The sequence below is a fragment of the Desmodus rotundus genome, chromosome 10 (genome assembly GCF_022682495.2).
Source record: "Desmodus rotundus isolate HL8 chromosome 10, HLdesRot8A.1, whole genome shotgun sequence".
Lineage (NCBI taxonomy): Eukaryota > Metazoa > Chordata > Mammalia > Chiroptera > Phyllostomidae > Desmodus > Desmodus rotundus.
The window spans coordinates 14239628-14252528 of record NC_071396.1 but is presented as its reverse complement, the minus strand read 5'-3'; the positions used below and the strand labels follow the sequence as shown (position 1 = coordinate 14252528).

Here is a 12901-nt window from a genome sequence, read left to right as displayed (position 1 = left end):
GATCAAAAAACCAGTGTTCTGTGAAGACAGAGAGAACAAAGAAGGAACTATAAGTAAACACTGAAAGATAATTTTCATATGCCCACATATCTCCGCTCATGGAATAATCAATCACATTGGTAAACTAAGAATTCAGGCCTCTTTTCAGTGACTTTCAGATCGGAAGGCTCAGGGTTAGAATCCCAGCCCCTCTGTCTACTAGCTGTGTGACCTTGGACCATTCACGTCACCAACACTCAGGATCTTCATTTTTAATTTCAGCACTTCGATATCCTACCTGTAGAGCTCTCACAGGGTGAAATGAAGTAAAATATAAAAAACACTCAGGGAAAACTGGACACATAATTATAATTTAACAATTTTTCGTTTCCTTCCCTGATTTCATTCATTTACCACCTTCCCAATTTTTGGTCATCTCATTTGTTACCTGTGTTGCCTTTTCAGTGTCTTTCTCTATATAGGTTTGCTTTTTTATTTTCGAAATAGACTCAGTGTCACCTTCAAACACAACCTCCTGGAAGTCTGGCTATGAAAGCAGACCATGGCCAGACTATCTATGACAGAACTCTGACCTTGGCAACCTGCCCCTGAAGCCAAAACCACAGGATCTGCCGCAAACTGTCCAGAACGGTCGGGACACGGTCCGTGACTACCAGTCCCCACAGGTGCGCCCCTGCTTCCAGCTGGAGCCCACAGGAGAAAGCTGACTGGAGTCCCCCAAACAATCACGTAAGCTGCCCGCCTCCGGCCGGCTTCCCATGCCAGCCTGCACTCAGGGCACCCTGGGGCCGGCCCCTTCTATTTTTATTCTAGAGCCTTCCCACTCCTCTGCCTGCCTTAAGGATGGCCCAGATGTAAGTTAAGGTGGTTGGCTCCTTTGCTAGGCAAGCTCTGAATGAACTGCCTGTCTGTTCTGAATTGGGGGGGGTTTGTGCGGATGCCCACCCCGTGAAAGAACAGCACTGCTGGGCTAGTAATAGTCTTCTAACATATACAAAAAACAAAGACTTAACTACAAAATGGAAAACATTCTCCCTTGCACCACCTCAAATAATCTCAAATGTCACACTGTAGGAAACGGTGGCCGTGTGCAGGATTCTCAGTTCCGTCCGGCCAACACTACAGCCTCCTAGGGAGCCCAAGTTAACAAGCTTCCTTTCTAATCTATGTAAAAAGTGTCTTCTTTATTAACACTTCTCAGTCAGAATTCGGGAGTCTGACAGTGCTACCAGAATACTTCACGGAGGGAGGACAAGCACACTCAGCGCTCTAGAATACTAAATTTGCGAGTGACCATCTGTCCACAACTTTGAGAGAGATAGGGCCTCCGTGGATTTGAGTGCGGTGGGGAGTGGGGAAGGCAAACAATTACCACTGTCTACCGGCTTTGATGGAAGGCTGCTTGAAACGCCTGTGACCCTCATTTGCACCCATATTTCAACATGCGATGCTCGGGACCTAAATATTCCAACAACAGAGCTATTCAACAATGGGATGCAAAGAGAGAACACTGGGAAATACGAGAATGGATTTTGTTTCTTTGCTTAGGGGAAAGATCTCTTCACCTAAAATTTGCACTTTTTAAAATTTCTCTAAAACTCCTCCAGTGTGGTTTATTTCTGAGTGTAATTTTCCAATAAGCTTGAACGTTTCTTCATCTCTGGAATTACTTAAAGATCTCAAAAGCGTTTTAAAACAGTAACAGACTCTAGGGGATGTAAAAGTTTGCGACACTGCTACTTACTGGCGACTTCAAAGCGCGTTGTATAATGGACATTGTTTCACTAAAAAGGAAAACAAAGGAGTTTGTGTACTGAAAATAAAAACTTAACTCGAGTGCAGAGAGATAAAGAATCAATACCAACAGACGACAAGGACCCTTGCCGGCCACAGGACAACACACCTATTGTCATGTGCTTTGCCAATCAGCATTGTAATGGTTCCACAAAGAATCCAGTGCACCAGACTGGAGCTAATTATGTATATTCAAGTGATTAGCGAGCACTTGTTGCCGCTTTCACACCACCCTCCAAACAGCAGCCTTTGAGAGGAGAATAGACTGCGAATGTATTGAGAGAACACTGTTAATCCTTTGGGGAGAAAGTAGATGTAAACAGGACTTCTCTGCATCAAGGTGCTTTGACAACAACGATCATCTGCATAAACACATGCCCGACAACAAACAGGTGTTCTGTTTCACAACTAGCACCCATTTGAAGCTTTCAAGTAAGCATTATGCACAAACTGTGAGAAGTACTTTGAAACCAGCTGCAATTACTATAATTAGCTGCTTTCCTGCACTGTGTTTACTTTTACCTGTTCAGTACTGCGCTGTGCCAGCTCACACACTCCGAGCAAAATGACCGCTTTGGAGCTTGCACTCTGAAGGCAGGGAAGGAGGACAGGCCAGAGTCGACTTCAACTAGTTTAACTGGCACCTTCTGCGACAGAGCCCGATCAAAAATACTGAGGGGAGAAGTCAAAACTTTTGTTCTAAAATATATATTAATGAGACAAAGGATGGTTTTTGTTCAGAAGCTATTTAAAGTGTTGACTCAGAAGAGACTCAAAAATTAAATAGGAGTGGATGTATTCTAAAAGGCCATTAATTAAAGAGTAAGTACAGCGTAGTGCTGTTTACTCAAACAGAGTACTACACGGCAGTTAGGAGGCATGGCCTACCGGTAGCTACAGTTGTACCTACACAGATCTACAGCACTCCGTGGAGAGCAACAGGTAGCGGGAGGCGGGGTGGGGGGACAAGAACGAACATTGCAGAACGCCAAGAACGGAAGGCTAACCAACCACCAGAAAAAGTACATAGGAACCGAATCTGTATCTACATAACTATAAGCATAATTCTAAAGTCAGGATTTTCAAATGTGTTAATACAAAGCCCCCAAAGCCCCAAAGGCAAATATGTCAGGGCTTCTCCATTGGAAATATCTGGCTGGGCTGATCCTCCTAAAATCCAACACAGATACACTGTCAAGTCCACGCGGGTGGAGACTGTGTCGGCCCCGTGTGTCAGGCTATCTTCTGTGCCTCGATTCAGTAAACAGTGTTTGACCAGGAAAGATTTCACGAGTGAACGCACGCGTGAGTGAGTGTATAAAGTTCACAACAAACGGAAATGCCAGAACACTGTATTTAAAAATGTGAGCTAGGAAAAGTGAGTCGCATTATATTATTTGTAAATGCTTGTTAAAATATCACTTTACTGAGATATTTGCAAATTTAACAGGCTACTCGTACTGAAAACAACAGGCAATATTTTACAACTAGACAAATATTTTGTTCTATTTCCCCTCAAAACTTTTCCCACCATTTTTCTTCATTATTGGAGACGACCAGAGCATCCTGAGCAACAAACTTCAGTCTGAGAGGCTGAGTCTTCTTATCATCCTCATTGTCGTCGTCACAATTATCATCATCGTTGTCATTTATCAGTAGTTTTCTCGGCTATTTCGATCCTTTTTGATTAGACTGAGCTGCAGAAGCAGCTCATGGCTATGCCTGTTTTACACAATCACGCGTGGAAAACAAAACGGGAATCCAACGCAAGGATCCCATTGGAGCAGGACCTGGGAGAGAGGGGTAGAAGGCGGCAGGTATGAAGCATGGGACCATGGGAAAAGAAGTAGGATGGCAGAATGAATCTGATGTTGAAAAGAAGTCATTCGCTTATTGTTAAAAAGTGAAATTAGTTCCTTTTGCTGGTGATGACACAAAATATGCCCTAAATAAATATTAAGTATAGTGATTGGTAATTGGGGGGTGGAGGGTGGGATGCATTTAGCTTTAATTATATTTAGTCCAAATTATCCACTATATATTTATTTAAAAATGTACAAATCTGTATACATAAAAAAAATGCAAGTACCAGGCAGAAGGCTTCAGATGATGATACGTGCTTTGGAGTCAGATACTTGGGTTCAAATCCTGGCACTCCAACCTACTCTCAGTGTAACCTAGATAAAGTTAATCCCTCTAAAGTGCCATTTCTTTCACTATAAAATCAGATGATAACACAATAATGCCCACCACATAAAGTTGTTATAAGAGTTAAATTATATAATATACACAAAGCAATGAGCAAAGTACCTGGCACATACTGTAGGGGTGATCAATATGTTTGAGGAATTATAACCACTAACATGATCAGCTACAATAATCAACATTCAGAGTCAAGAAAACTGAGCTTAAGGAAAAAACAAAAGGCCTCCATGGCTGCCCTTGATGCCCAATGTTAAAAAAAATAAAAGGTACTAAAGGAAGCTGAAAGAAACACGCTTCCAGAAGAAAACAAATAGCAAGACTGGGAAGAAAATGGTCCTATAGACAATGATTTAAAAGTCAGGAAAACACCAGCTGTAGAACAATTCTGTTCTTAGAGAAATTTCAGAGACAAACCAAAACAGGAATGGAGAATACAGCAACAGATAATCTTAAGGAAATTAGGAACCTTGGCAACTGCCAAGCGCTAAGATTTAAAAAAAAAAAAGAAGCCCGACCACAAAATAAGAACGCCAAGGCACGTGCCGGGTTACGACATAATACGAAACAGAGAGGAGCGAAGACTTCGCTCAAGTCCATCCGATTCCATCGGGGGGATGCGACCTGTACTGGGCATCTTCTTGATGGACAGGACCCGTGCAGCTGGCTGGCTGTGGACACTGAAAGCATGTGCTGAGTGAGTAAGTGGACTGCAGCACACTTGAATTGCACGTGTGAAGCCCTACCTGGCATCTCACAGACCACCTCCAGCCCTGCCCATCTACTTGCACTGCCAGGAAGGTCCCAGACTCTGTCACCCTTTGCCGGTGACTCTGCCAGGGGCCTGCTTCCCTTCACAGTGGAACAGGTGGCTCTGGCCCCTCCTTCAGGCCTCAGCTTTGCCTTCACAACCTCTGGAAAGCCTTTCTTGACCTTACAATCAACATGCATGTGCCTGGACAAGTCACTACTTCTGTGCCTCAGTCTACTCACCTGCAAATGGGGATGATAATCCTCTTACCTCCAAGACTGTTGGGACAATTAGGGAAGCCCCTAAAATATGGCTTGGCAAGTAGTAGCTGCTTAATAAAGCATAGCTAGCTTTGCTATTTCAGACCCCTTTTACAAAACATTTTTTAATTATTGTATCTCTTTTTCTGCCGCATCATTGACCAACCTGTGGGTTCTCTTACATTTGCTAAGGAAGGTGAAAAGTAGAAAGACAGACATAAAAGGGAAGAAAGGAGAAGCAAAAGGAAAGTGGGCACTTGAGACAGGAATGAAGAGAGTGAAGAGACAAGGGGAAGGGCAGACTCCTCATAAGACGGTACAACACAACTGGGCTCCTGGTTTAAGTATTTCAATACTTTCCTCTCGAGCCCACGAAGATTCTCCACTGAATCAGACAACAGAAGTCCCCAGGGAAAAGTTCCTGGGTGTCAATGATGAGAATACTATTTTGGTATAAATCAGACGAAATGAAAAAAATGGCCAAAAGGATTCCTCGTCCTAATTTGGGAATAAAAATCACACATAAAAACTGATCTAGGCTAAAATTGGACCCGCTTGTAAATTAGAAAAAGATTCCAAAACACTAAAGTACTTCGGTCTCTTCATACGAATGAGCTGTTCATTTTAAAATTATATAGAGCAGCATTACGACCAGAGATTAACATAAACTAATAGACTCAAATTGCACCAACCACCTCTGCAGCCCAGAGAAGTTAAATAGAAGAAAGCACAATGAACAGACTCTTCACCAAAAAAGAAATGTTTGTTTTTGCAGGTTAGCGCCACCATTTTTTTCACATTTGCATCCTAATAGTTCTCCTTGGTCTCCCCATTATGCAACAGTTCTTTACAATACCGCCAGCTACCCTGGCGACTGGGCTCCTCTGCCAGAGTGGCTTTGTCCAAACCCTAAAGCTGTGCTTGGCTCTGCACCCAGCCCAGTGGCCGCCTGTGGTCTGAATGCCAATGAAGGGGACAGACCCTGCTGTCTAACAAGCCAGAGACTAAAAGGTCTCTTTGGGGTCAACAAACTGTCTCGACTACTTTCCTACGCTTAAGAGACTGGCAAATGAAGCTAGAAATGCATCCTACTTCTTAGGAGGCCAATCGGGAAAAGTATTAAACGTTTAACATTCATCAGACACGTTAGGGCTTCGACTTTATGAATCAGAGAGGGTCTAATAAACCTTCGTATGTAAATAAGTGCCTATTCTTTTAAACAGGAATAAGTTTCATCTTAAGGAAAAAGTGTAAATAAGTTTCAATTATCATATCAAATCTGAGGATATTTAGAGAATTTATATTATCGAAATATAAAAACCTGCATCCTGCTAACCACTTGGTAGCTGATTCAGAGGGATGAACAACAAGGATATAAAGACCATAAACCATTCACTGTAAAGTGTAGCGTTTGGGTACAATCTAAGAAATGCAAAATTAATAACTCTGAGGAACCAATTCCTAGGTAGTCCCTACTGAATAGCAAACATTAAAAATGCTAACTGAAGTGAAAAATACTGTTTTAACTACATACTTTTATTTCCATCGTCAATGAAAAATAACACATGTTGTCTTCTGTGTGATTAATTGGCCATCAGCTATTACCAGACATTTCCTTACTGAAGGGATTGCAGACTCCCTTCTCGTCCTTCTCACTGAGCCGCCAATCTCTCCTGTTCACTCAAATGCCGAATCCTCTCTGTCCCACCCCCGGCACTGCCCTCACCTTTATCCAGCCACCTGCCGCTACACCCTGGCTGTCTCGCCTGGATTCCCGCAGGTCTTCTGACCGCCCTCCGGCCGGAGCTGTCCAACACCCCCAACACCCACAGGATGCAGGCCATGCAGGAGTTTTACATTTCCTCAAAACCGTATTTAAAAAGGTCGTAAGAAACAGGTAAAACTAGTTTAATCAATATATTTTACTTAACAAATATACCCAAGATATTATCGTTCCAACGAGTAATCAATAAAAAAAATTATGGAGGTATTTTATTCTTTTCTCTTCCAAAGCATGAGTTCAAAATCCCACATGTATTTTACACCTACAGCGTGTCTCAATTTAGGCTTTACATTTTCAACAGCTTAAGTGTCAAAATAGTCCTACCAAAGAAATAAAGTGAAAGGAAAAATATTTTATATTGCCTCGGTTTCTTAAATTAGATTTAGAATCCAGTGCCTGGGCCACACCAGCCACATTTCAAATCCTCAACAGCCACATGGGGCCCACGGCTGCTGTGATGGGCAGCGGCACAGCCTCTTTGCCTCGCTTAATGCAGACGCCACAGATGCAGAAATGCAAACTGCTCTTCACATCTTCCCGTGGCCCCAAGTCCTTCGAGTACTTCTCCGTGATCTTCTCACCCAGAGGTCCTGCAACACGCCTTCCTTCTGTTCCCAGACTCATCGCCCGTTGCTGCCCCATCACACTCGGCTGCAGCCCAGCCGTGCTTCTTCCGAGGAGCATGCTCCACCCCCTCCACCTGTGCTGTTGCTTCTCCTGGACACTCACTCTTCTTCCTCGTCCCTGTCACCTGGCCACCTCCCACTCCTCCTTCATGCTTCAGCTCGGAGATCTCTTTCTCTTCTCACACCCCTTCCTGTTACAGGACACAAGCTCGTGCGGGGACAGGGACGTGTCACTTGTGTTCACTGCTGTATCCCTAGCGTTTACTAAAATGCCTGGCGCTGCGAAGGCACTCGATAAGTAGGAACCAATCAACAGAGTAATCTGAGCCGTCAAAGTGGGCTGAAGACACGCCCTCCTGTCCACATAGGTGGTAGGGAGACGAGTCCCCCTGTGCGCTAGTTCATCAAGGGTTTTACTCTCACTGGCCCAAACAGGCCGACCGTGAGAGAACAGGCCAAAATTAACACCGAAACACCAGACTTGCAAAGTGGGAATATTCAGTTCAGAGTAAGACTTTGTGCCTTGATTCATGTGTGTCCACTGGAAAAAAATATGCCTAAAGGTCAGAGGGAAATTTTTCTGCATTCCTCATAAGGGGAGCTCAGTAGTACAATTCTAGGTTTCTTTCTCTCTTTCCTCACTCGAATTCTTGTATAGATTTTGGAGGAAAAAACCTTGTTGTGCAGAATTAAGCTCAGCCCTTTTTCTAACTTTTGAAATTATCCTGTAGCAGAAAATGCAAATTTGCCTTCGTTCCTAGTTGCAAGAGATCAGCAAACTAACTACACAAAGTCCGCAACCTGTTTTTCGAAATAAACTTTTATTGGAACACAGCCACGCCCACCAGTTGTCCACAGCGGCTTTCTTGCACTAGGACCACAGAGTTGGGGCGGGGGGGGGGGGGGGGGGGGGCAGAGACCAGAGAGCCTACAGAGAGATTCACTCTCTGGCCCCTTACAGAACGGCCCCTTACAGAACGGCTCATGCTCTATGGCACCAACTTAACCGGGCTGCCTGAAATGAACTTGGGGAAGTCGCCTAATTCTGCAGTTCAGTCAGCATTCATCTGGCGCTGGCACTGACACCTCCCACTTAATCTTTATCAGTTGTACACTTTGGCCGCCATCTTTGCTCTTCATTTTATATCTAGTTCTGTATAGAACGCAAATAAGAAAAAGTAATTATTTATACTGTGCCCTCTAGAAACCCCAACACTTTATCTGTGTAAATTTTCCAGGCGTATTTATTAAGTTCTAGGGTAACAAATTTGAGGGAAGAGATCTTAGTCAAGTACTTGTGTGAGTTATAAAATATCTAAAAATCTGTATTTTGAAGGGAATGCTGGCCTTACATCCAAGAAATTTCTATTATTAATGTTAACTTCATCACACGTGTAATTATATTTGTATTCCTTATATTACCAATGACAATATTAGCAGCCTACCCTCTAGCCTACTAATTTAAAGACTTACAGTGTAAGTTATCATGTTAGACCTTTGTTTTATAAAAACATGTACCTGTATTTTCCCCAAAAAGCTTGTTAGTCTTAAGCATCATAGATTTTTGTTTCCTTGAGTGTTTCTCTCTGTGTCTTGCTCTCTAAGTAAATCAGTATTACTCATAGAGGGCACTGGACCACCTATTTCCAGTAACGCCAGTGGAAACTATTCCAGTAATTTATGAAGGAGTGTTTGTCTTTTTTTCTCATAGTGATGTTGTTTTAAACTAAACCCCTTTAGCCAATGACAATTCTGTCACACATGCTTGTGGAAATTTACATGCAACAATATCAATCCTTGACAATAACTATACTGAAGTTAACAAAGGAATTAAGATTTTCCTCCCATAAGTTACAAAGCAAGAATCTCACATAGGATATTTAAATAGGTCGGTAAGAGCACTGCACATTTTTATCACATGCCCTTTATTCATCTCAACTTCTTAACCCATTTCATTTACGTTATTAAAGATCATTTTCCTGATGCCACGCACAGCCTGTGTCCAAAGTTCCCTACTGACGTGTCTTCCATAATTTAACACAACAGCATTAGCAAACACACTGTGGTACACAGAATCCGTCCTACCTCAGGACTAGCTCAGGTTTATTTTTGGTTGATGGGAATTCTTTCTAGAACAAAATCAAGAATAGAAATAAACCAATTAGAGCTTTTCAAAGAAATCACTCCTGTGCAAATGAAAAAGACCTTAGTTTTCTAAATATTTTTCATCTCAATTAGGCCATTAAGTTCTTTGTACTAACAATATGCAACAAATTCTTGTACATTGTTTTTTTCATAATCCTTTGATACATTCTGTGACATATGCCTCCCGTGAGAGCTGTTACCTTCCTAAGTTGAATTTTTTTTTAAAAAGCAAACCAATTAAAATCATATGAAAAATGGGATTTCATGTAAATGATAAACATGACTCTCAGAAACTTTCAACATTTGTTGTTACGTTTTCTCATTTGGTAGCACAGTAAGACACACTTCTTGATCTTCTTTATTTTTCTAACAGAAAACTACTTCTCAAGTATTTCAGAAAGACAGCACTCTGCTCACAAAAATCTTGGACATAGAAATGTGTCGGGGGCGTCAGGGTATTTTCCTTAAAAAATACGTAGACCATTGACTACTGTGAAGTGTGTTAGCTCACTTCGCGCTAACTGGTACAACGGACAAGTGTTGGCCGGCGTACTGCATGCACTTGGGAGCGTGTGGTGTCCAAGGTCACCATGGCAAGAGAACAGATCGAGGGAGAAGGCACAATGCCTCAGCCCAGAAGTGACACTTCAGATTGTCACTCATAGCCCACTGGCCAGAAGCCGGTCCTACGGATCCGCCTAGCCTCATGGAACTGGAAAATGCAGGTCAAATGGAAGGGCTGGCCTCTATGCCCGAAACGCAGCTCTGAAATACTGCTCCAGGTCATCCCAGCTCTGGGCGAATAGGTATCTAAGATGGGTTACATAGATCAATTTCCAATTATATTCTCAACAATGTCCAGAAGTTTTTCCTAGAGAAAAAAATTATCCTATTTATTTAAACTACTTCATTTTCATAGTTTTTCAAAAATAGCATCAATAATGTGTCTTAATAACACAAAAAATAAGCATTTGAAATTAATTTTATGGTTTGAAATACAGAGAGCAGTTTCATCAAGTTCGAAAAGATTTTCAAAGAATTTCACAGTATATCAAATACTGAGACAGAGCAAGTGATTATGCCAAGTGTTTCAGGGAACACCTAATTTACAACGTCCCTTCTTAACGTAAGGAAGTTTCATCTCTTTTAAACGCAGTGTGATAAAGTTATTTTAGCAGTCCGAATAAATAGCAGTACATGACAAAGTGCTTGACTTCAGTGGTCATCAGGAAAACCCAAAATAAACCGCAACGCCACAGCGCTACACCCCCCCCCCCCCCCCCGCCCGGAACGACTAACATGAAAAAGACAATCTTAAGTGTTGATGGAAAACCAATGGAAGGCTCGTAACCTGCCAACGGGAATGTGAAAAACCAACACTTCAGGAGAGTTATCTGGCATGTCTACAGGAGCAAAACATCCTCATTTGCTATGACCCAGCGGTCCCGATTCCAGGTATAAACCAACAGAGATCTGTATGCAGCACACCAAAAGACGTCTAGCCAAAGAGTAAAGACTGCCCAGACATCTAACAGTAGAACAGATGCATAAATTGTGATGTAGTCAAACAATGAAAACATTATTTAAGAACGGGCATGAATAAACTACTGTTACACACAACGACACGGAGGATGCCACAAAAGTCACTGTGGGGAAAAAAGCAGCACTATGATTCCAAGTTCAAAAGCAGGCAAAAGGAGTCCATGGTGGAGCAGTCATCCCCCAGCTCGGTGGAGGGCAGAGGTGACTCGGTGGGAGGCGGTGAAGGCTGCGAGGGCAGCAGTAAGGTTGTGTCTTCAGCCCCACAGCGTGCTCATTCCGTGAGACCTTCCAGGAGTGTGCTTATGACTCTTACTTTTCTGCGTGTATCTTGTACTTTAAGAAAAAGTTTACTAAAAAATTGTTACCAGACACACACGGTCTTGATTGATTATATTTTGCACCAACATCTGTTGGTTCCAACAGTCCTTCCTGAGCTCGTGGTAATGTTTGAAATGGCTATTCTTGTTACCTCGAGGGAATTTCATTTGTGGTAACTATACGTATTAGTGCTTCCCCATTAACTTTATACATATGTTTATTAACTTCTCAAAAAGATACTTCTTTTGCCAGTAATAAGGGAGGCTTTTAAACCTCTTGTTACGATCTTGTTAAAGATCTCAGTTCTAAAGCAGACATAAGGGGCACATCTATATAAGAAAATAAAATGACGCCAAAACCAATGAATTTAAAACAACACACCATGCTAAACATGTACAGACTTCAGAGACGATGGAGGTCAATTCCTCCCATTTTACAGAAAACAGGTAAGAATGATTTGTCCAAAACGACAAAAATGGGTGATAATAGATGGTATTAGTATTCAGGTCAGCAGAGTAAGAGTTTAGTAGTCTTACCCTAAACTAGTCTTCTGCCCATTCAACCACTGGTGCTAGGAATGAAGGTTAAAGCAGTTCAATTCAGTGAACTCAAGACACAGAACAACCATAGGAAGTGCCTGCGGTGCCAGCGGTATTCATGTTGAAAACAGCTTTCAAAAAACAATGCATTGGACTTATCGTGATGATCATTCTGCAATATATACAGGTATCTAATCATTACATCGTACACCTGAAACTAATATAATGCTACGTGTCAATTACATCTCCATTCTAAAATGCATTTTGGCAGACCTTCAAAAAAGCAATTCAGCAAAATATAACTTCAATACAAGTATCACCAAACTGCAAAAACACAAATTCCCAATGTGAAACCAAAATGAAAAAAGCTTTCAGCTTCGTTGAATGATTTTCCACTTGCTCTGTTTCTATTTCCAATTAGTCCTAGTCCAATACTTATTTTACTGAATTCAAATATAGGTAGTACTTTAGATTCAAACATGCTTTCTCTGTATATTTTTTCTAGTAGTTTAACATCTATCTCTGACTTGGCCTTTTAGTCATTTGTCTTTTTAGAGGGTCTCAATTATGGCTATGTTATATATTTGCATAATATCCGAATCATATCCTACTTGATTATTCAATTAAAATGTTTTCCAACTTTCTATTTCAATGAACATGATTTATTTTGGGTAACATTTTTCCTCTAAATAATACCAATATAAGCCTATATTTGATAAAGCTAGTTTGCGTTAAAAGAAAAAAACAACAGAGATAATTTCTTGTCAATCAGTGTGATACTGAGTTAATCAGTCATTAATGGACTCTTGCTTGGGTTACTTACACATCCATTTTTTCAATAGAGAACACAGTAAGAGATGAAAAAACTTCCCAAGTTTGATAACTAGGCCACAGTCAGAACTGCATTCTGAACTTCTGATCCCTTCTCTGTCTCAAACACT

General features: G+C 41.6%; 1 protein-coding gene across 2 annotated transcripts in view; it reads right to left on the bottom strand.

Annotated features, from left to right (window-relative positions):
- The window catches only part of AKT3 (AKT serine/threonine kinase 3), a 194244-nt gene that overhangs the window by 115370 nt on the left and 65973 nt on the right, over positions 1-12901 (bottom strand). The window lies entirely within an intron of this gene.